The sequence below is a fragment of the Orcinus orca genome, chromosome 4 (genome assembly GCF_937001465.1).
Source record: "Orcinus orca chromosome 4, mOrcOrc1.1, whole genome shotgun sequence".
NCBI lineage: Eukaryota > Metazoa > Chordata > Mammalia > Artiodactyla > Delphinidae > Orcinus > Orcinus orca.
The window spans coordinates 3,744,579-3,769,072 of NC_064562.1; the positions used below are offsets into that span (position 1 = coordinate 3,744,579).

At 40.5% G+C, this 24,494-nt stretch overlaps 1 protein-coding gene across 3 annotated transcripts in view; it reads left to right on the forward strand.

Annotated features, from left to right (window-relative positions):
- GLRB (glycine receptor beta) overlaps nucleotides 1–24,494 on the forward strand; it is a 67,862-nt gene that overhangs the window by 2,864 nt on the left and 40,504 nt on the right. The gene's annotated exons all lie outside the window — the stretch shown is intronic.

The following is a 24,494-nucleotide window of genomic DNA, read 5'->3' on the forward strand; positions in this document are numbered from 1 at the left end:
ATTTTATGGTTTGGACTCCATTTAAAAAAAAAATAAAGTGTTACTATTACTTGTGAATAGCAGTAAATAATACCCAATAGTTAGAACAATTGAACAGTATATAAATCAATAACCTTCACAGAATATGTGCTTTTAAGTAATAATGTGAAAACATATGCAGTAATGTGGAGTAAGAATTAAGTTGCTGGTACTGGTTATTTTTACATTAAGATTTCCGAAGTGCTATATTGATCTCAGGTAACATTATTCCAGCATCATCACTACTTAAATATTGATTATTATAGTTTCATAGTTGTTTCATAAGAATTATTAAGATACCTTCTGGGAAGTAAATTTTGTAAAGAAAGGATATTAGAGTTGGTATTTTGGAATGGACGTCTGTATGAATATGTGAGACGGAAGGTCTCGGGACGGTATGGTGACCCATATAAAGTCCCGTAGTACGTAAAGCTCTCTGTTAAGAAATACCTCCTAGTTTTCAGTGTTAATAGTCCTGCTTCTTCCAGTCTACACAGCCTGACGTCAGGGCCAGGCTTCTGGGTGTGACAGGATGGCCCCATCCGCCCTACTGAGTGTGACTCATCTTCACAGATAAGAGTGTTTGAGCTGCAACCAGGGGACTCACGTTTTCGGGAACTGGACATGGTCAGGCCTTACTGTTCCCAAGGATAAGGACACCTTGTCATATTTTGGATATCCTTCATTTTAACGGTTTGTTGGATAAATCTTGGCATATTGATGTGAACTCTTGTATTTGTCTTGAAGGCGCGCTGATCCTATGTGTGGAGTTAAGCCATCTGTGGTCAGTCGGGTTCCGCTCTCTGTGGAAGCTGATGGGGCTCCTGTCTCCCTCGCCCCAGCCTGCTTCCCCCCCCCATCCTGTTAAATGTCATGAATCACAGCTCTGAATGTGGCAACTGCAAGCCTTACAGCTGCCGTGTACCTTACAAGAGTCTTTTAGAGGGCATCCTATTTCTTCCCAGAACTGCGCTCTTGCCTTATATGTAAACTGACTGTATATGCTTAGGCTGTCTCTGGTTAGGACAGATTTTTAACATTAAATCTGATAGATAAAGAGTGAAACAATGAAGGTTCTCTTTGGTGCATATGGAAACCTCCAAGCGGAAGGCCCAACATACACGTGGTGAGCTCGTATCGCAGTGTTTTAGGTATGTTGAGAAATTAAATTTTCTAGAAATTTTCTACCACAGTTTTCAAATTTTGATTATATTACTTACTTTCTTGCAATTATGAGACTGAATAAAGCTTTATTAACAGGAGCCCTGGTGATGCTGCCCCAAAGCCAGCTTATTAAAAAGTAGATGTACTTTGGAGAATTACATTTGCATATTTTTTGTTTGAGCATTTTACTAAGAATTTTGAGTTCATGGTCACTGAACTTCTGAAGGCTAAGGTTTTCTCTGGCTTTTGTTGGATCCATTGTATTAAATTTCTTTGAATATCCAGGTTGGGAATCTCAGTTACAATAACGGGCTGCAGACTATTTGTTTCTCAGCGGATGGTCCAGTTTGCCCGTCCTGTGTAAGCTGACTAAGCATAAAACATCTTGATTAAGAGGAATACTTGAGATCACAAAACCCGGAAGTTACGTACAGGCTTCCATACACTCCTCAATATGGTGAAATCTTGCCCAGTGATGTTCTGATTTCTTTACATTTTTTTTTGAATAGAGTTGAAGAGCAATGGTGTTGAATGGATATATGCAGTTGATGTGTTGTGCACATGTAGTAAACAGGAGCAGAAACTTCCCTTTTTATTCTTGAAACGTTTCTTCCCAAAGATTGGAAATAAGAGGAAAACTGTTTCTAAATGTAGAAAGGACCCTTCGTACTCTAGGTTGATGTGGAGCTGGAATCGTATGATACTCTCTCCCTGGCTTTTTATTATTTTTTTAACCTTTAATTGTTTTGAGAAGCTCGAAAATGATAAATTTATGCTGTTATTCATTGTTTTTTGGTGTGTAACTGGAGCAGCGGTACCAGGTTGCCAAACTACCTGATAAATTTGAGTCCCAAAATTTTAGAAATTCAGTATATATTAATAAATACACAGTAAACTTTAAATTAGAAGCTATGTTTTAGATTAAGTCCTTGGACACTGTTTAGCTTTTTATTTTAAAGCTTGAATTTGACACTGACCTGAATCTATTGGTCTTCTGATTTCCTATACGTTCTGCCTCAGCGATTTTGTCCAAATCTCTGGCTGTACCTCCATCTGTGCACCGTTAACGCCTAAGGTGCTGTATGCAGCCCAGCCTCTCTGAAGAATGTACCCATACATCCACCACTTCTACCTGGTTATCCCATCTTGATCTTAAAACTCAATTCAAAATGATAAAAACCCGAGTACAGAAATCCTCCCCACGTCTCCTAATACAGTGTTTCCATTTGCATCCTTTGCCATCCAAACTCAGATCCTAGGGGTTACCTAGGACCCCCTCTTTCTACCTTAGCTTCTCAAGTCCAGTCGTTGCCGAGACTTCCACGTTCAGAGTCTGCGCCATCTTGTGAGTGTGTCCCTCACTTCCATCCCCATCGTGACGCCGCTGTCACTTCTCCCCCCAGCCCTTCTAGTGAGCTCGTTATTGGTCTCCCTCTTCTTGGCTTCCTCCACCAGTTCCTACCCCACCCTGACCCTAGAGTGTATTTTCCACAGCGTACTCAAGCCACTCCAGCGCTCAGAGTCCCCTGAGGGACTCCATAACCTTTGGGAAAGGTTCTGATTTCTTTCAGCACACAAAACTCGTGCTGAACTGGCCTCTGACTCCTCCGTCTGTCTCTTTGCATCCCGATCTCGCCCTTACTCAAGTCTCATACACGCTTGCTCTTTCACACTTCCGAAGTGTTCTCCCCTTTACCAAAATGCCAGAGGTTTCCTTCTTCCATGAGTTAACCCTTGCCTCAGTGGTCTTATGAAAATCCACAGCGATAAATACCACGTGTTCGCTGTCGACTCCTGTATCTGTGTGCCCGGCCCAGATCTCTCTGAAGAGCACCACATCCATACATCCAACACTTGAATCTGACTGTCCCGTAATGACCCCACACTCAAACTTTGTTGCCTCCTTTGGGAAACCTTTTTTTTTTTTTTCCATATTATAAAGTGTTTACTATTTCCACCACCTATTAACAAAAAATTAAAATTAATGCTGGCCGCTGAATCAGAAATCTCTCTATATGTGCGCATGTATATGCCTATATATATACACACACATATTCATATGCTTTTACTTTCTTTAAATATGCAGAAAAATTCTGACCATTAATGGAATCATTTCTGAATTATTGCACGTGACTCTTGCTTAATTATTCACAGACGCCTAACACCATAATGCATTGAATATATGCGCAAACAGACACTAGCAAAAGACTCCAGGCCATCCTTGCTTCCTAAATAACATAATTTCAGCTACATATAATATTCTTTTATTACATGCTAAGTACAAGGATAGATTTATTTTTGTTTTTTAAACATTATGAAATGGTTAAATTATAGATTCTATAACATTTTAATCCTGACTGATTTTCATAACCCATCTTGCAAGGTGGATATCTATTTTTTTTTAACATCTTTATTGGAGTATAAACCTTTCTTAATCCTGACAGTCTGATTTAGACAATCACACTCTGTGCCTTCGAGGTTCCCTAACTGCCTATCCTGCTTATAAAACTACGTGGTGACATCAGCTGTAATTGTCTGCTCCCCCTACTAGATGGTAAACTCCACGAGGGCTTGTCTTACTGACTTAGTCACCAGACATCAACATCGTGCCTGGTTCAAAATGTACATGCCATAAACATTTGTTTAAAGAGTGAATACAAACTCAAGATCGTTGACCCTTACAAGTCACTGTATCTGGATTTTGTTACAGTACTTGAAAATAATTTATATGATCTCCCTGGACAGTATTTAGACATATAGTCTTAATATAAGGAGAAGAAGGGAGTTAATGTCTAGGTTATTGGTAGAGCGTCTTCAGCCTGGAAGATGCTTCCTGGTGAAAGTTTGGCCTTCTCGTGATAAACATCATATCAATGACTAAAATAAACTATACAGAGGAAACATCCAGATGGAGAGTAATGTGATACTGAAACATATGGTGGGTACGTGAGACAGAATTAGGATCTAACATGACCTTGGAAGTCCAAAGCGATGGGCTGAATCTAACGAGATTGAAGTATAAACTGCACTTTGGTTCAGAAATCATGTGTGCAAGTATAGGATGGGGAAAGCAATGTGGCTGAACACACTTGGAAAAAATATTAAATAGTGTTGTAACCATAATACAAGTGAATAATAATATACTGTAGTATAGTATAATATGACATAATACAATATGATGTATAATATATGTACCTGATGCAGATGAGTAGCTCTGTACGCTATCTTTCCATCCCAGCTAAATATAACTATATGTATAGTTACTTAAGAAAGAAATCAGTGTTCTTATTTTACCAATTCTGTGTTAAGCATATTACTAGCCTTAAAAGAATTATATTATTTAAAGCAAGACTTATAGAGATTTCTGCACTGTGCTGGTCAATACCTTCAGCGGAGAGAAATAAGTATAGTTGAGGTAATTAAAATAATGTCATATTAGGAAGTGCTGAAGGAACTGAGGTATTTGACAGTTATCTTCAATTTTGTGAAAACTTGTGATTCAGATGACAAAGTAGACTTTGCTGCTTGGCACCAATACTTACAACCAGGACTAATGAGTAGAACCTCGAGAAGGGATATTTTTGGCTCCAAATTAGCAAGAACTTTCTAATAGCATTCTGCCAGATATAATTGCCTGGGAACAGAGGCAGTGGAGCTCACAGCAACCCCAAGCCACGGGGGATAATTACTTGCAGGCACACTTTATAGAAAGTTTGAGCCTTGGGTAGGTAGTTTGGCCCGACAGAGGTGTTTAAGGACATTTCAATTTGTGAGATTTTTAAGAGTCTTTGACTCTAGTATATTGTATGTGATGACGGTCTTATGATTATCCAATTGCAGAATGATATAGAAAGAATCACCTTTTAAAAATTTAATCTCCACCCAGATTTAAAGAGCTTGGCTGCTAATATTGGTGCATTGTCGTGGAGAGCTCTACCATATAAAATAAGTATACCTTGGTCTAATAATCAGGACTTAAAAACTTGCAGTGGTAGCATTTCTTCTTGAAATGTCACAAGTAATCAGGTTTTTTGAATACCTTTCAAACTCAGACCATCTGTTCTCTTTTCTGACCTAAACCAATCGGAATAAATATGTCAAGCTACTGTTAATCTCAAGAAATAATGATTGAGGGATGACGAATATTAATTATCTGAGCAATGCCTGCCATAACTGATGAGAAGAAGGCTTAGGTTTATGGATCTGTGTTTATATGTCTATTGTATATGAAACCAGAACATTCTAAAATATACTTTCGGAATTCTTGATTGAATGAACAAAAACAAAACAAAACAGAACTGTTTGAACCAAAACCAAAGCATTATTTGTCATTTCTATTTGTACTCATAGCAGACACAGTAACACTTTTTAATACTGAATTTGGCCCGACTGTAACCCCTTGACACATACTGACATTTTTGTCATCGCTGAGTTAGGGAACTTTCTACCATTTGTTGAGGACTGTTTGAATTCCAGGCATCTGATAGCTCACCGTAAGTGTAACTAATTTGCTTACAAGTTACATTTGAAATCTTTCTCCCATTTTGGGCCCAGACTTGTACCTTAGGTGTGAAGAAGCATCATAAGAAGCCCTTAATTGATCCTGGAGGAGGACTGCTATTATTTCTATGACTGTTCGGTCATGTTTGCATGTATTTACTTCATCCTAATGATATTTCCTCCAAACTGTTGGTACTCTAGCTTTAAAATCATGACATGAAGATTTATGGTTCTGTGTGTGTAATGAGAAACAATATGACTACTTTTTATTAGTTTCTTCACAACCTAAAAAAGTTGTGTGTGTATAAATGTGTTTGATACCAATATGAGATTTTTTTGTCTCCTTCAGAGAGATACCACCATTTAATGGTAGTATTCGTAGACATCAGTTCTGTGTAGTATGAAGGGTTGGGTTAAGTATAATGTTAGCCATTTTCTTCCTATTCTGATTTTATTCCCTGTTATTCATTAATAGAAGGGATTGATTTCAGTTTAGTTCCATTTCCTTACTTCCTAATGGAAATGTTCAAGATAAATACATTGGCCCAAAATGAAAGGCTGATTGGAAATGGATATGGAGAATCTGTACAATGGATATAATTGAAAACTGCCAGTATTATTATTACTATAACAAAGGTAGATCAAATTTTTCATTGATGGGCAGTTATGTATTTTCTTACTACCTAACAAACAATTCTGATTTAATGGCATGATATTATTTTGCAGTCAACTGAATTAATGATCTTCCCTTTCCAAATAATTTCCTAGATTTTGAAATCGGAATCCTCATTATTTTAGTTATTCCGGCATGAAACTTAAATGGAACCTGTTTTCTCTTAAAATGATCTCCTGTATCTGTCCTGTTCATTGCATCTCCTCTTACCGTCATTTTCAACATAGTCTGTTAAAATAGTTTCCTAATTACTTGCCGTATTTTTTTCCCCGCTCATTATTATTCATCTTACATACCGTTTCCATTTTCATCTTGTTAATCTTATGTTGCAGACCCACAGTGTCTTCTTATTCCCTCAAGGATCCAGGGCAGACTGTTCACTCTGACTTTCAAAGGTCTCTCTGATTTACATGCGGAACTTTGTGCGAAACTACTCTCTCATCTTAGAAAGGCTGATCTGTCCTTGTGCCAACCTGCCACTGCTTATGCTTAGACATGCTTATGGTTATAGAGTGACAACCTCCTGCTTAATCTACGCAGTCCTTCAGGGCTCATCTCAGTCATTACCTTGCCTGATGAAACCTTTTAAACGATTAGAAGTGTTCACTGAAAGTAAGATTAGTGCAAATTATTAGCATGCTATGGCTGTTAATGCATTAAGGTCTTGGACCTTGTTAGAAATACAGTGTTTGCAGAGGAAAAAAAAGGGTTAATTTTGTGGTGGGTATATCATACCTGGAACATTGTGTTGAATTCTGGTTGCATTCGTTTGTGAGGATTGGATTTACGTGGGAGTTTGTTCAGATAATCATGATCAGCGTTTGCAGGAACATGAGAGTCTGTGGTTTGATAGGTTTACCGTGGGTTATTTTCTTTAAGAGTAGATGAGTAATCCACCATTGTGAGGAGTTTTCATATAATAGGAGCTAGAATTCATATTTAGACCTCAAGTTATAGAACCAAGACCAAAGAGAGAAACATAGAGGAAGACATTTCCATTTGAAAGGATAGGATATAACTATCCAACAATATAACTATCCAAGGATTTCCTTGGGAGGTTCTTTGTCACCAGAACCTCCCAAGGTTGGGTAGGGACACTACCTAAACGAAGTATCACTGGGAAGTTGCCGAATTTAAAAGTTCTTTTCACCAAGGTTTCACGAGCTTATGATTAGAGCTAAAATTAAACTCCCTCTTCTTGATCTCTTAGAATCCTTTTTGTGCATCCTGTGTGTTTTGACACTTGATTAGATTTAATAGTAATATTCTTCCTATGATACCTTTTATTTTCTAGTTGAAATGTATATATTGTGTTAACTCTTCAGCCAGATTATAAATACTTGAGATGAGATGGCTCTCCCTCTCTCTCCACTTTCATTACAGTATATACACTTTCATTTAGTAAGCATAAATAAAGCTCTGATTCAAGGAATTTTGAAGTAGGAAGAATATATATATATACACACACACTTTCGTAAAGATACACACTTTCATATATATATATATATATAGTTTCATATTCTGCCTATTTCAATGTTCTCTGCATTTCAGCTATGTTTATACTTACTAAATCAAATGGAATCAAATGGGTGACTGATCAAATAGAAAAATCATAAATTAATCTTTTGATGGGTCAGTGGCTCACTGGGACCATGTTTAGAGATCACCTTGAAACATGCATTGTTTAAAATTCCTTTTGTATGTCTGCTTAATCTAGATGGATAAAACCTTGTAATTTGGGAGAAAGCCCACTGAGGTATCTCAATTAGGACTTTTGTTGATGGGCTTTATAACTTTCAATAAGTCATTTAATTTATTTAGGTCTCAATTTTCTCATGCTTATGGTGAAAAGTTTCATCTCAGTAGTTTCCTAATTTCAGTCATTCATTCCAACTCTATCTATTATGATGCAGTCAAGTTTTATTTATGATTGTTTTGCTACCTTTATATTCAGGGCTAACTATTCCTGTTTTTGTCAAGATTTTTCATTTTCTGATTTAGAACTAGACAAGCCTAACCAATGGAAAGAGAATACACAAAATTCTGTTTCTTAAGCAAGTTAATTACTAAGGGATCTAATTGCAGAATTGACTTATCAAAATGTAGGTATGTAACCATCCTCCCAAGTCGAAGAATCACATGTGTGCAAGGTAAATTGTACCCATTCTTAACTCTATAATTTTTCACAAACTGAGGAATTTGACTTACAAAAATGTGTCCTGTGTTTGTCTTTTGTTTTCTTTTGGAGGTAAATAATTTCTGTAATGCAGTAAAGGATAGAGTATCTTTGCCGAAGTCTCCTGTATTCTTCTTGAGCTACTACCTGAAAAAAGCACATCACTGCGGTCCTCCAGAGAGCAGAGAGCACGTCATAAATGAGTCCCTTTGCCCTCAACGTGGAAATTTACACTTAGAATTCAAGAAGCAAATTATTCAAATTTATGTACCTACAAATAGCTCCTCTGAGAGATGATGTAAATAGGAAATTACCTTTCTAAGAGCTCTGATTGGAATAACAGCAAAACAATGATTCAGTCACTAATAGACTTTGTTGGAGAATGTGAGACATCTGACCTTTATTAGTCCTCCTGTGAGAAAGCAGTAGGAGGAATTCTTGATGATTCGGGGGAGTTTAGGACTCCACTCCCAAGAGTAACCTGATAGAAAAGGCCCACATTTAATGAGTGGACTCGTAGCCTTCTTTGCATCTGTGTTCAGCTCTCAGTTACACCACGGACGTGGCTGCTGAGATAATCCAAAGGTCGTATTGCAACACCCTTTAATATCTCCCAGGAGTTCCATATGTATTTGACTGGAATATCTATAATGTTTTCGGTTTCATTCTACAAATGTTGTTTGGAATCTCCATTGGTTTATTTTGTGTGTTGATGTAGCCTTGGCTGGGTCTTCATTGTGGTGCCTCAATTCTTCACTGGCCCTTAGTGGCTCCATGTTTCTCTTTCCCTAATAATGGTTTCAGTCCTTGATCAATACCCCTTTCGGTCTTCACCTACGATACGAAATTCTACTTTAAAGAAAAGAAGTAGAAGTTGCTAGACTCGCGCTCACTCACCCCTCCATCTTCCCTCCAGAGCTGCCTGTGGCATCATCCTTTCTCTTCTCCTTGACTCCTGACCCAGAGGAAGAGGGACGTCCTTTTCTCAGTCCTGGATTCCGTCCCCCACCCCCTTCTGAGACGCGCCCCATCACCACACTCTGCTTGCCCATGCTTCATATCTTCTCTTCTTTGGCTCCTTTTTCTAAGGGCTTAAAACTACGCTGAAGCGTCGCCTACCTGAAAAAATGCAGTTTTTTTGTTTGTTTGTTTGGCTGCACTGCATGGCATATGGGATCTTAGTTCCCCAACCAGGGATTGAACCCGCATCCCCAGCATTGGAAGCATGGAGTCTTAATTGCTGGACCACCAGGGAAGTCCCAAATGCACATTTTTTGTATTCCTATTTCATCAAATTTGTTTTTTCCTCTGTGTTCATTGTCACATTTCTTAAACTGACAGCCCACAATTTCAGCTCTAATTCACAATTTTTTCCTTTTCTTTACTTGAATTTCTTTGAATTGCAAAAGCCAGACATTAGTGTTGTAACAAAGGAAACAGTAGAACCACTTAATTCTCCTATCAGCAGACCGGCAGCAAATACTCTCATTAGTTTTTCTTGAACTTGAGTTTTTCTTTCACTTGTGAAAACTTTTTTTGCCAAATATCCAAGTCTGAATCACCATAGGTTTCCCATGGTCTTCCATGAAAACAGTGTTGCATGAAAAGTCTCTTGTTCACTAGCAAGTCGAACAGTCATCCAAGTGCTGTTCTTTGGAACAATTCTCGTAGTTCAGTTTTCTGTGCAGCAGAAGTGCTGTCTGGATACTTGCCATTTTTTTCATGCAGAATATTAAAATAATATGGATTTAAATTGCAAAATTTAATAAATTTAATATTTTTTACTGCTTCTTTAAGAACATTACATGGGAACACCATCTTTCACATCTTTTATTTATTTCTTACTGCTGGTGTCTAGTGGTTAAGGACACGAACACTCTTGCTACGTACAACTATTAGTTTCCTGAGTTGTGCACTTGTAGTCTTATCCACCGTTGCTTGTGCAGCATCAGTGCAAATGTCTGCAGCGTGAAACAAAGTAAATGTTGTTTTGAGGATGATGATGATGATGGAGATGAAGAGAATAGTTTGACTTTCTGGACGCTCAGAAAAGGTCTCGGGCACCTTCAGGTGTCTGTGGACCACTCTTTGAGAACTGCTGTTTTCTAGTGTCAGCAGATTTGAGATGCTCATTGTATATCCAACCATGTATTTCTCTTTTCTTTTTTTTTTTTTATTGGAGTATAGTTGCTTTACAATGTTGTGTTAGTTTCTACTGTACAGCAAAGTGAATCAGCTATACGTGTACATATATACCCTCTTTTTTAGATTTCCTTCCCATTGAGGTCACCACAGATCACTGAGCAGAGTTCCCTGTGCTCTACAGCAGGTTCTCATTAGTTATCTATTTTAATACGTAGTAGTGTATATGTGTCAATCCCAATCTCCCAATCTGTCCCAACACCCCCTTTCCTCCATTGGTACCCACACATCTGTTTTCTATGTCTGTTACTCTATTTCTGCTTTGCAAAGAGGTTCATCTGTACAGTTTTTCAAGATCCCGCATATGTGCATTAATAGATGATATTTGTTTTTCGCTTTCTGACTTCTTCACTCTGTATGTCAGTCTCTAGGTCCATCCACATCTCCACAAATGACCCAATTTCCTTCTTTGTATGGCTGTATATATGTGCCACACCTTCTTTTCCTGCCATGGTGTGCTTCTCAATGTCTCTCTGTTAGTCATCTGCTGTGTTCGCTGTGACCACCTCCTGGAATCTGCCCTCCGCCTTCCCTTTCCACCTGTTACCTGCTTCCTTATCCTTCCAGCCCAGCTCAGGAGTCACCTAGTCTATTAAATCCCTACTCTAGACACAATTAAATGATAGAGAAATAAAATTAACATTGACAATTTTTTTTTTTTTTTTGTGGTACACGGGCATCTCACTGCCGTGGCCTCTCCTGTTGCGGAGCACAGGCTCCAGACGCGCAGGCTCAGCGGCCATGGCTCACGGGCCCAGCCGCTCCGCGGCACGTGGCATCCTCCCGGACCGGGGGCACGAACCCATGTCTTCTGCATCGGCAGGCGGACTCTCAACCACTGCGCCACCAGGGAAGCCCTGCTCTGGCCTCTCTTTACTGAATATCTTGTTTTTGAGTTTTGTTTGTAGTAGCAAGGAAAACACTCCCTTTTACTAGCTCGGTGCTATAAATTTCGAAGGAGCAGTAGGAATAGGGTGTTGATTTGGAAAAGAAGATGCGTGAATGTACGTTATGTGTATGTGTAAGAAATCAGGATATTCTACATATTTGTGAATCAAATCACATACTGAAAACTTCAACAGGTTTTTTTCTGACTAGGGATCTTCTTTTTTTTTAAATTAATTTATTTTTATGTATTTATGTTTGACTGCATTGGGTCTTCATTGCTGCGCACAGGCTTTCTCTAGTTGCGGCCAGCAGGGGCTACTCTGTTGCGGTGCGCCGGCTTCTCATTGCGGTGGCTTCTCGTTGCAGAGCAGGGCTCTAGGCGCGTGGGCTTCAATAGTTGTGGCACGAGGGCTCAGTAGTTGTGGCTCGTGGGCTCTAGAGCACAGGCTCAGTAGCTGTGGCTCACGGACTTAGTTGCTCCACGGCACATGGGATCTTCCCGGACCAGGGCTCGAACCTGTGTCCCCTGCATTGGCAGGTGGATTCTTAACCAGTGCGCCACCAGGGAAGCCCTAGGGGTCTTCTTAATTGTAACCAGTTTCTGTTCCTTTGCCGATGACCCAAGATAGGGTATCGTGCACTGATTGATGTATAACACCAAGTATTTGGTGTGTTCTAAGCTCTTACGTAAATCACCTAATTTGATTCTGAAAACATGCCTTTTATGAAAAAGAGTGATTTTCCAGGATTATCAGCACTGTTTACAAGACAGCTAATTGAGGCACAGGGGTTAGGTGTCCAGGGCCACGCTGCTAGTAAAGCAGGATTCACACCCAGGCGGCATGGCTTTCAGAGCCAGGATGCTGTCACTAGTGGTGCCTCTCATGTCAAGGGCTACATATTTCTTTTTTTTTTTAGATGAGAAGGGGATCTTGCCTTTAATATATGGTTTAGAAAGGCTCAGAATGATACGCTGACAATCTCAAAATCATCATAAACCATACAGAAAAAGTATCTATAACAACGATGTACAGTGCAAAGAATCATCTCTAGGGCGCTTACAGTGCCTCATGCCACGTAAACGCTATGTAAGAAGTTGCCAGCACACTGCAGACTCAAGTTTGGCTTTTTGGAACTTTCTGGAAGTTTTTTTCTCCTCACATGTTTTCCACCTGAGGTTGGTTGAATCCTGGCTGCAGATATGGCCGGATGACTGTACTACAGTCAGTTCTCCCATCTTTGTTATGCATTTTCATGTCTTAACAGTGTCTCTTGATGAACTGAAGTGCTTATTTTTTTCTTTTGAAGTATAGTTGATTTACAGTGTTGCGTTACTTTCAGGGGTACACCAGAGTGATTCAGTTATACGTGTATGTGTGTCCTTAGATTCTTTTCCCATGTAGGTCATTACAGAGTACTGAGTAGAGCTCCCTGTGCTACACAGTAGGCCCTTGTTGGTTATCTGTTTTGTATATAGGAGTGTATATCTGTTAATTCCAAACTCCTAATTTAAAGTGCTTATTTTTAATGAAGTCAGATTTATCAATTTTTATTAATGCTTTTATGTTTTATTTAAGAAATCTTTCTCTGACGCAGGTCACGAAGTAGTCTGTTTTGGTTATTTTCCTAGAGGCTGTCACTGTTTCGTGTTTCACATTTAGCTCTGTACCCCACTTCAGCTCATTGCTTGTGTATGATGGGATAGGCATATCCAGTGAGGGCAGCACATTTATGCAAAAGGCTCTCCTTACTTTGCTAAGTGGCAAGTGTACATTCACTGTAGGTCGGTTATCGCTTCTCTTTTCTGTCCCACTGGTCCGGGACTGCTCACCTCGTGCAGTGACACACCCCCCATCAAGGGAGTGGAAAGCCTCACATCCCCTGCTTGGTTCTCCTTCCGTGTCACCTTGGCCGTCCTGGGCTCGTAGCATTTCCCTGTGAAGTTTAGAATCAGCATATCCATCTTCACACAGGTAGATACAAAAGCTTGGGATGGTCCCTAACATGGTATGGACTCGATTTTGTTTCTAATTTTTAGTCGAACGTGAAATAAAAAGGTAAACAGAGAAACGTACGTGGGAAAATAGGCAAAGCAAATGAACTGGGAGTGGAGATATTTATCTTCAAGTTGTGATAACCACCTTTTCCTAAATGTGGCTGGATCATGGGTATTTGAAACCGCATCAGATGCAAACCTTAGCACTGAACAGTGCACGTTCAGGACTGGTACCTGGGGGCTTTTGGATTCCTGTCCGGTGGCAATCACTCCATGAGTCCAGGGTTGAGCTCCAGGAGGGCAGGTGCTTTTGCATGTTGTTTTTTGAGCACGTTTCCAAGGCTGGAGGAAAACGCCTGGCTGCAGTTGGCTAACTCAATATGTGTTGAATGCTACCCGTGCAGAATACGAAGAATGGTAGTTCTATTTAAGTATGGGTTCTGTGAGGGAGAAATAGATTCAACTCTTGAAACATTTACACTCACAGAACATTTCCCCCCAAAGGTGTTAACAAATATAGACAATGATAGGCCATAATTGATATTAGTCATGATTAGTGAATCATTTGGCAACAGTATTGGATACTGTATCATAATACCTTTAAAACGTAAGTTTCAAAATCAGTCACATTGATGTATTTTTGGTTACCTTTAAGGTTCGGAATTGTTTTCAAATGCAATTCAGTATATGTCATTTTGTATCTTCTGGGTGCTCTGTGATAGCTTAGTTCTTGGCAGGTAAACAAGAAGATTGTTCTGGATTGTTAGAGTGAAACTTTCAAGGAGGACAGGACATCTGTCTGACTGTTTCCCACCAGGCGTATGATCCTGCCTGTATTCCCCACCTTCTCCCTTTCAGAGAAGGCACTCCCCACCTCCATCCAGGACTCATTATGTCTCCCATGTCTTAGATTTCATTGACTCTGGGTTTTGTTTTGGGGGGGAGGGATTCTGAAATGGGAATTAATATTTCCAAGTTTTTCCACTCAACTGCATCTTTTATCTCCTTAGATTTTACAACACAGACTAATGGAAAGAAAAATTCCCCCATGTTTCTGAAACCCACACTTGCTTCTAGTCAGTTTTTCTCCTTTGCTGGAGTCAGTATAGTCCAAGTCTTCTTTTGGGGGTGGTAACAAAGAGTAGATTTATTTTATTAATTTTTGAAGCCCAAGTATTTAGGAACTATACCCAGTGATATTTTGTCTTGCTAGTGTTCACTTTTTTTATCTCTTCATGGGCCAGATTTTCCTTAGAAGAAAGCCAGGACGTTAAACTTGGTTTTCGAATATTAGCTAGGGAAATAGTTCAAATAATCAGCCATTTGGTTTAAAAAAAAAAAAAACAAAAGCAAACTAGTAATTTGACTGATTTTTTTTCTGTCTTAAATTGAGTAATAACTCAGTCACAATATTTTGTTATGTATAAATACCGTGTGGATTTTCTTTTGGGGCGAGTTGTCACTGGATATTGTTTCTTTTTTTAATTTAAAATATTTTTATTGTGGCAAGAACACTTAACATGAGATCTACTCCTTTTCACAGATTTTGTGTCCAATACAGTGTGGTTGACATTGGGTACAACGTTGTACAGTAGATTTCCAGAACTTACTCATCTTACTTAAGTGAAATTTTACACCTGTTGATGACCAACTCCAGTTCCCTCCTCACTCCCACCAACCCCCATTTTTTCCTTTGTCTCTATGAGTGTGACTGTTTTAGGCTCCTCATATAAGTGGAATCCTGAAGTATTTGTGCTTCTGAAACTGGCTTATCTCCCTTAGCATCCTGTCCTCCAGGCCCATCTGTGTTGTTGCATGTGGCAGGATTTCCTTTTTTAGGGCTGAGTAATATTCCATTGTATGTATGCATGGACTGCTTTTAAAACTCCATTCATCTGTCAATAGACATTAGGTTGTTTCCACACAGTGTCTATTGTGCAGAGTGTGGCAGGGACCCTGAGCTGCAGATGCGGGGACGAGCTGGGGTAGAGTTTTATTTTTTATTGTTTTAATAAATTTATTTATTTTTATGTATTTATTTTTGGCTGCATTGGGTCTTTGTTGCTGCATGTGGGCTTTCTCTAGTTGCGGCGAGTGGGGGCTACTCTTCATTGCAGTGCGCGGGATTCTCATTGAGGTGGCTTCTTGTTGCGGAGCATGGGCTCTAGGTGCACGGGCTTCAGTAGTTGTGGCATGTGGGCTAAGTAGTTGTGGCTTGTGGGCTCTAGAGTGCAGGCTCAGCAGTGTGGCGCACGGGCTTAGTTGCTCCGCGGCATGTGGGATCTTCACGGACCAGAGCTCGAACCCGTGTCCCCTGCATTGGCAGGCAGTTTCTCAACCACTGTGCCACCAGGGAAGTCCCCCGGAGCTGGGGTTTAGAGCTCAACACTGTGCACTAAGGTGGTGGGAGGGGCCATGGCCAGTTCTCCTGGTTACAGCCCCAGCTTGGATCTCTGTGGTCCCCACGGGATTGGTATCCACCGGCCCCATCAGTGTCTGGAGGCAGGCGAGCTAGAAGCCCATCCCTGGGGTGGCACCCCAATAAGCTGGGATGCTGGTTCCACTCTTTCCCTGTTCTCTCTGGTCTGTGTTGTGGTGGGCGGTGCCTGGGGGGTGGGGATTGTGGGGATACAGTGTCTCCCCTTTTCCTACCGGGGCCATTGAGGCTGGTTGGGTGGAGAAGCCTGTCTGTTAGTTTCTGGATTTCTCACAGAGGGGATGGATCCGTGCCTTGCTGTTGAGATGGTGTATCCATGGCGGCAGGAGAGTCCAGGATTTCCTGTTCCATCTCCTGAAGTCCCTCCAATCAAACTCTTCATTCCATCTCCCACCCTACATCTTACCATCCCATCCAGTGTGGCTCCTGTCTCTCCCTCAGCTGGAAAGAAGCTCTCCCTTTTGCTCAATCCTGTGAAGAGTCTTTAGTCCTCAACTTATTAACCTCTCAGCAGCTTTGGTCCTGTGAACCAACCCTTCCATCAAATATTTTTTTCCTGGAGTTCTGTTGACGCCACACTTGTGGGTTTTCTCTGTTGATGGAAAAAAATGCACAACCTAAAAGTTGAGAATTATGCTTTATTTGGCGGACAAAACTGAGGACTTAAGCCCAGGATGCAGCCTCTCAGAATAGCTCGGAGGGACTGTTCCAAAGAGGTAAGGGGAGAGCCAGAACACAGAGGAGTTTTTGCAACAAAGACCAAGTAATCGGAACATCAAAAGATTACCATTAATTAACGAAAGCCAGACATCTCAACGTAATGAATTTAGCAATTTTCTATGTATGGGAAGATGCAAGAGTCCGGGCTCACTGAAACCCTTCCTTGGACGTGCACCTCGGCTGCCGGGGGCCAGCGTTCTCATCCTGAGTCCCCTCAGGGGGCACCGCCGGGGGCGGCTGTCATGTGCTGGCTTCATGGCTGCAGCATCCTTTGTTTACTGATATGGCGGCAACATTCTTTGCCCACACTGCCTTCTTCTTGGGCAGCTTATCCTTTGCCTCAATTGTCGGCTTATCTTCCTACATCTGCTCATTACATGTTGGGGCTCCTGGTGTTTCAATTCCATGTCCTTTTTGTCACTGTAAACTTTTTTTTTTTCCTAACTAGTGATTTGTCTAATCATTAAAATCATCCAAGGAGCTTTTAAATCCTGATGCCTGGGTCTCATCCCGCACTAACTCAATCTGGAGGTGGGGCGTGCGACTTCGCATCTGTAGTCTGCAGAGCTCCTCCAGGGGGCTCAGTGCACAATCGAAGCTGAGAATCGCTGGACACGTTCATCAGAACCTGCAGCTTTCAATACCACCTTCATGTCAGAATCACCCGTATGTGTGTTTGACTCTTGAATACCTCACTAGCACATGCACTGTGCATGGCGTGTTGTGAACGCCAAGAGCTTTCTTAAATGAAACCTTAAATGACTGAAGTAGAAGAGAAATGCAGCAGATTGTAGTGGCGTGGCTGGTGAAGCTTTGGTTGTTCTTTAAGGGATCTTATTGTTTAATGTCCTAAGTTGAGTTTTCTCAGGGACAGACTCTGAGATGGAGATTGACCTGCAGAATGATATTGTTTGGGGAACAAGACCTCTTGGGGCTGAGAAAGGCAGATTCAAACACAGGAACAAGGCAGTTGCAACTGAGGCTTCAGTTGATGCCCCAGGAGCTCGAGGCTGGGATGGCCTCGGTGAGTAGAGAGGGACTGGGGCTTGGTGTCCTCACAGAGAGTCTTCAGACATGGTTCACCTTCAGCTGAAGGCTGTTTCTGAAGAGACCGAGCTCAGAGCCTTAAGCAGCCACATTTCTGGCAGCCTCTGTGGTGCTGGGAGATCTGGGGGGAAGCAGCACCCCAGGGTCCATCACAGGGGGATCTGGATTGGCACCTGCACGGATCTTAGAGTTCACCTCATTTAGACCTTCATTTAAAGGTGAGTACATGGAGGCTCAGCGAGGGTAAGTGACTTGCCAGGGTCACGTGGCAATCTCGCAGTCTGTCTGGCACTAGTACAGTGTCCACTCTTAAGGTAAGAGTGTCTTCAGTGATACCCGTACTTAACTTTATTACGCGACTGTGGAGCTTATCTTATTACCACGTCTCTTAGGCCAGAAGGCAAGTATTTTACACTTATGCTACGTGCGGAAAACTGACAGAAGATAAGTCCTGTTCCAGTTGTAATTCGTCTCAGAGTCAGAGGTATTATTGCAATACTATGGATTCTGATTTGCTGGGCTGGGTGGAATACCATTTCTGTGTAGTATGGAAAATAATTGCACAGCAAACATTTTGTTTGGGTTGAGGTTTAAGTTTAATTCCTTGTACCATGAGGCTTGTATCAAAAGGACCGCAGTCTTTGATGGGTTTTGGAAATCTCTAGTGTCCAATATAGCATCTCTAAATAGATGTTTCTACTTCATGAAAAATATTTTTTTCTATGAGCCATGGGTAATGTAATTGCGTAATTGAAGACAGACAAGTTTGTCAAATGTTTCCATGGGATTTAACAGTTCCTTAAGCCCAACTGGAGTGACAAAATGGTTGTTGAGGAACACTGTTTGTAATTATAATTCTTGGACAATTATAACACAACAGACTTTGCTGCACATACACTCATAAACACATTCTTTTCAAATAATATAAAACTAATTAAAGTCAACTAGTCAGTCAAAGGTATCACTCCCTGTATTCATAAACCTTCCGTTCACAATTTGGGAAAACCGAATGGAAGATAAATACCGAAGCTGTTAAGAGAGGTGATAATAAATGATACTATAGTAAGGCGAATACAAAACAAATAAAAGTACTCTACAATAACCCCACAATTATCTGGATTCTTAAATAACTACTGACCTGATTTATTACCTGAATCTAGGAAGTGTTTGTCTGTCTTTGTATGTCTATCTGATCGTCTAATTAAAAATTCTTCCATGTAGATAAAAATGGGAACTAACCTCTTAGTAAGGGGATATGTACAGACTTGTAGCAGTGGGTTTTCATAAGCCCCAGACTTCACGTATGATCAAAATGTCAGTTTTACCTGACTGTATAGAGAGTTTACCTCCAGTTACAGCTGTGGATTTTGGAATAAGAAAGTGTGAGTGCCTCTCTGAATCTTTTAGCTTCCTTCTTGTTCTTTCTCTTAACTTTACTTTTTCAGAGAATTTTTAGGTTCACAGCACAATAGAGAGTATGGTACAGAGATTTCCCGTGTACCCTCTGCCCCTACAATGGCCTAGTCTCCCTCATTATCAACATCCCTACCAGATGGTACATTTGTTACCGTTGATGAATCTACGTCGTGACCACTCAAGGTCCATAGTTTCCGCGAGGATTCACTCTTGGTGGTGAGCGTTCTGTGGATTTGGGCAAATGCACAGTGACATGTGGCCATCATTATTGGGTCATACTGAGTATTTTCACTGCCCTAAAAATCCTCTGTGCTCTGCCCACTCATCTCTCCTCCAAACTTCCAACCCCTGGGCAACTGCTGGTCTTCGTACTGTCTCTAGTTTTGCCTTTTCCAGAATGTTATATAGTTGGAACTATACAGCCTTTTCAGATTGGCTTCTTAGAAATATGCATGTCAGTTTCCTCCTTTTATTTTCATGCCTTGACAGTTCATTTCTTTTAGTGCTGAATAACATTCCACTGTCTGGATGTTCCCCAGTTTATTTATCCATTCACCCGCTGAAGGACGTGTTGGTAGCTTCCAGTTTCGGCAGTTATGAGTAAAGCTGCTGTAAGCCTCGTGTACAGGTTTTTGTGTGGACGTAAGTTTTCATTACCTTTGGGTATAGACCAAGGAGTGCTATTACTGGATCGTATAGTACGAGTATGTTTCATTTTATAAACACCCACCAAAATGTCTTCCAAAGTGGCTGCACCGTTTTGCTTTCTCACCAGCAACGGATACGAGCGTCTGCTGGCTCCACGTCCCTGGCAGCATTTGATGTTGTCAGTGTTCCGGAGTTTGGCCACTGCGGTCGGTGTGTAGCGGTACCTCATTGTTGTTTTCATTTGCATTTCCTTGGTGGTACATGGTGTGGAGCATCTTTTCATACGTCATTTGCCACCTTGCTCATCTTTGGTGAGGTGTTTATTATTATTTGTCCCCCCTCTTCTTTTTTGTTCCTCAAATGAACTTTTTAAAACAATTAGAACAGGGACTTCCCTGGTGGTGCAGTGGTTAAGAATCCGCCTGCCAGTGCAGGGGACACGGGTTTGATTCCTGGTCCGGAAAGATCCCACATGCCACGGAGCAACTAATCCCGTGCGCCACAACTACTGAGCCTGTGCTCTAGAGCCCGTGAGCTACAACTAGTGAGCCCACACACCTAGAGCCTGCGCTCCACAACAAGAGAAGCCTCCACAATGAGAAGCCCGTGCACCACACAGAAGAGTAGCCCCAGCTCGCCACAACTAGAGAGAGCCCGCGCGCAGCAACGAAGACCCAACGCAGCAAAAAATAAATAAATTAAAAAAAATTAGAACAGTTTTATATTTATAGAAAAATTGTCAAAATAATATGGAGTTCCCAATATCCTGCATCTAGTTTCCCCTATTATTAACGTCTTACATTAGTTTAGCACATTTCTTACAACTCAAGACTCAGCCATAAAAAGAAACAAAATTGAGATGTTTGTAGTGAGGTGGATGGACCTAGAGTCTGTCATACAGAGTGAAGTAAGTCAGAAAGAGAAAAACAAATACCGTATGCTAACACATATATATGGACTCTAAAAAACAACAACAACAAAAAATGGTTCTGAAGAACCTAGGGGCAGGACAGGAATAAAGAGGCAGACGTAGAGAATGGACTTGAGGACACGGGGAGGGGGAAGGATAAGCTGGGACGAAGTGAGAGAGTGGCATGGACGTATATACACTACCAAATGTAAAATGGATAGCTAGTGGGAAGCAGCCGCATAGCATGGGGAGATCAGCTCGGTGCTTTGTGACCACCTAGAGGGGTGGGATAGGGAGGGTGGGAGAGAGGGAGATGCAAGAGGGAGGGGATATGGGGATATATGTGTACGTATAGGTGATTCACTTTGTTATAAAGCAGAAACTAACACACCATTGTAAAGCAGTTATACTCCAATAAAGATGTTAAAAAAAAGAACCAACAGTGGTATATTGTTATTGACTATAGTCTATATTTCGATTGCTTAGTGTTTAGCTAATGTCCTTTTTCTGCTCTAGGACCCCAGTCAGGATACAAATGACATCCAGTCCTCACACCTCCTTCGGCTCCTTTTGGCTGTGACAGTTTCTCAGACTTTATTTTTCGTGGCCATGGAAGCTTTGAGGAATCGTGGTCAGGTAGCTTGTAGAATGTCCCTCCGCTGGGATTTGTCTGATGTTTTTGTCAGGACTAGATTGAAGTTATGTGTTCTGGGAAGGAAGAACACTCGTTTAGAAATGACAGTCCCATCACATCATATTAAACATACACAGAGTCAACATGACTTATCACCTGGTTAGAGGTTAAGGTTAATCACCGGGGTGAGGTCGCATTTGTCAGGTTTCTCCCCCGAACTTCCATCCCATGCTCTTTGGAAGGTGTCACTGTGCACAGCTCACACCAAGCTGGGGGTGTGATGCCCCAGCAATTTGAGAGCAGAGGATCTATGCCAGTTATTTGGAATTCTGCACGGGAGATTCGTCTGTGCTCTACCATTTAGTTATTTACTCAATCAGCCATTTTAGTTACATCTTTATGGACTCATGCGTTCTTATTTTATACTTTGGATTATAAGCCAGTACAATTTTATTTTATTGCTCAAGTCATCCTAGATTTGGCCATAGGGAGCTCTTTCAGTTGGCTCCTGTGTCTTTTTGACAAAGTCCCATCAGCTTTAAAAAAAAAAAAAAATCTTCCCTTATCTCACTTTAGGTGAGGATAACAGCATTTGTTTCCACGGAGGGTTTCTTAACCTGTGGGGCACATCCTGGAACCCTCAGCATTGCAAACTTTGTGGCCATTTTCTAAGGGAAGCACATAGCTTTCATCATATTCTCAGCGGTATCTGTAGTGCTAAAAAAAGAGGTAAAGAATCACTGCCCTAGAGTAAAGAGGAGAAATAATACAACGTACACATTTCGCACGCCTTGCTCTTTCCTCCCTCCGCGTGCTTGCTTTAGTTCACAGCCAGCAGGCAGCTCCCTCCTTGAGATGACCTGGCTAGTGCCCTGCCACACTCAGGTCTGTGAAGACCTGTGACCATGGTTGCTGCACTTATAACTGGAAAAACAAAACGGTCCTTTGACTCAGATTCCTGGTTTAAGGGAGGATGTGAAGCCTATATGCTCGCGCACACCAGCTTTGAAATGCAGCAGTGCTGTGTGGTCGCTAAAGGGTCATGGAAAATAAGTACACTCTGCAATTAATGGAAAACTGAGCTTCCCTCTTTGGAAAGACATTTCTGGATTTTTCCTTTAGTGCTGGAAAACATTACATCATCCAGCTATACAGCCTGGTCCATTCCTTAGCATATTAGTCATGACATCAGTTCAAGTTTAGCTGAGTGAACAAAAGAGGCAGGCTGTAAAAAGGCTTTTGATATAAAAGACATTATTTTCTCTAGTCATTTGATGACTTTGCCTCAGTAGACTCAGTTATTGTCTTAAATTAATATCATATTTCCATGAAATCAGTCCTGTTGTGTAATAATATCATAATCCTTGATAGATTTACTGAAAGAAAACACAGTGGCCTCATCAGATGGATAAAACATTGGACTGAGATTCAGAATGTGAAATCTCTAATAACGAAATAGACATTGAGCATGGAACCTAATTAAAATCATTTAACTCTTCTTATTCCTGGTTATTTTGTATAAATACTAGCCACTTTCCAAATTATAAGGTTGTGTATAGTAAAGTGCAAACACAGGAAAATGTGCTATATACAAATTGTTTCAGCTCTCTTGAAGAAAGTGATGTAGCTATCTAGGCTTTTAAAATATATTTTAACGTGTGGAGATGACTTTAATGTTATTTTAGGATTGACCAAGCTGAAAAAGAATGATTTCTATTTTTTTATTTAGGTAGGAAAAAAAATCCCTGAATTCATCCATGTGAATATGAATTACATGAGATTTCACTTAAATTTTAAAATGTCTTTGAATTTCTAATATAAAGAAAGGTGAAGTGTTGATTAAAGACTCATATCAGGTTACCTGCAGCAGAGACATGAAAGTATGTATTGACACAATGGTCAAAAAAGAAAAGAAATAGTTAATTGTCTTTATGTTGTCTGGTTCATTCTATTGCTTAGAAGAAATGTACTTGTGAAGGATTTTATATCGAGACATAATAATAGCAGTCCTTAATTGATCCAATTCAAGTGTAGTTTGTAATCCATCAGTTCCGTTTTCCTCCCTTGGATGAGAAAACTTGTAGATGGGTTTGGACACTAATTTGCATCTTAATATCTAATTTTTCCACATAACCTCATTCTCTTGAGAATGAAATGGAAAATGAATGAATGGGAAAATCTCATTACTGGTCCCCAAATCCTGGAGAATGAAATGGAAAAATCTCATTACTGGTCCCCAAATCCTGCAGCTAGGATATGGGAGCTGATAAGGTCTTGAGAAACATATCTACTTAATCTCCTGTACCTTTGGGGGGTTTAACTAATTGGTTTTCATTTTTTTTCTCCAATGTTTTGGATTCTTTCTGAGAGCTACTTGGAAAGGTTGTCTGTATCAACTCACAGTAGTTTTAGATTTTTTCATACGCTTCTTAATATCTGTCATATTTCACCTGTAGTGGTTGTATCTTATCAGCACATTGTACGATAATTAACACAGAAAAGAAATGCCTGATAGGTCAGAGCTGGGATTTTAAAACAAAGCCAAGCCCATGACATTGTTTGCTTCCTATAATGTCACTTATGAAATTGACACTTTTACCGTATCGGTACAGAATAGACAATGCTGGATGCTCCAAGTGTAGTTTTAACCTTCCCTGTGATTTTCATGGATATTATTTTTGGACTGGGAAAATGATTATATCATAAGACTTTACAGGTGGTAAATGAATCCAAACCAACAGTAAAGAACAACGGTTTCCACTGGCTTCCAAGGAAGCGTTTACGTGCTCCCAAGCAACTACCAGTTTAGTCAAGATTCATTGTTCAAAGTTGATTAAAGTAGAAGAAATGGCAGTTTTTCTCTTTTCGATAGTGGACAGCAAATATGTGCATGTAAAAGAAAAGGCAGCGGTATCTCGGAGCTCTGTATTTTCCCCTTTTAATTGGTCTGATATTTGAGGAACTGCCTTTACCAATCCCCGGTGTATTTTACTCCACGGAGAGCATTCCTTGTGTGTTTCTTGGACAATATCATTTATGAGTCAGCACGATTTTTTTGTGAATTC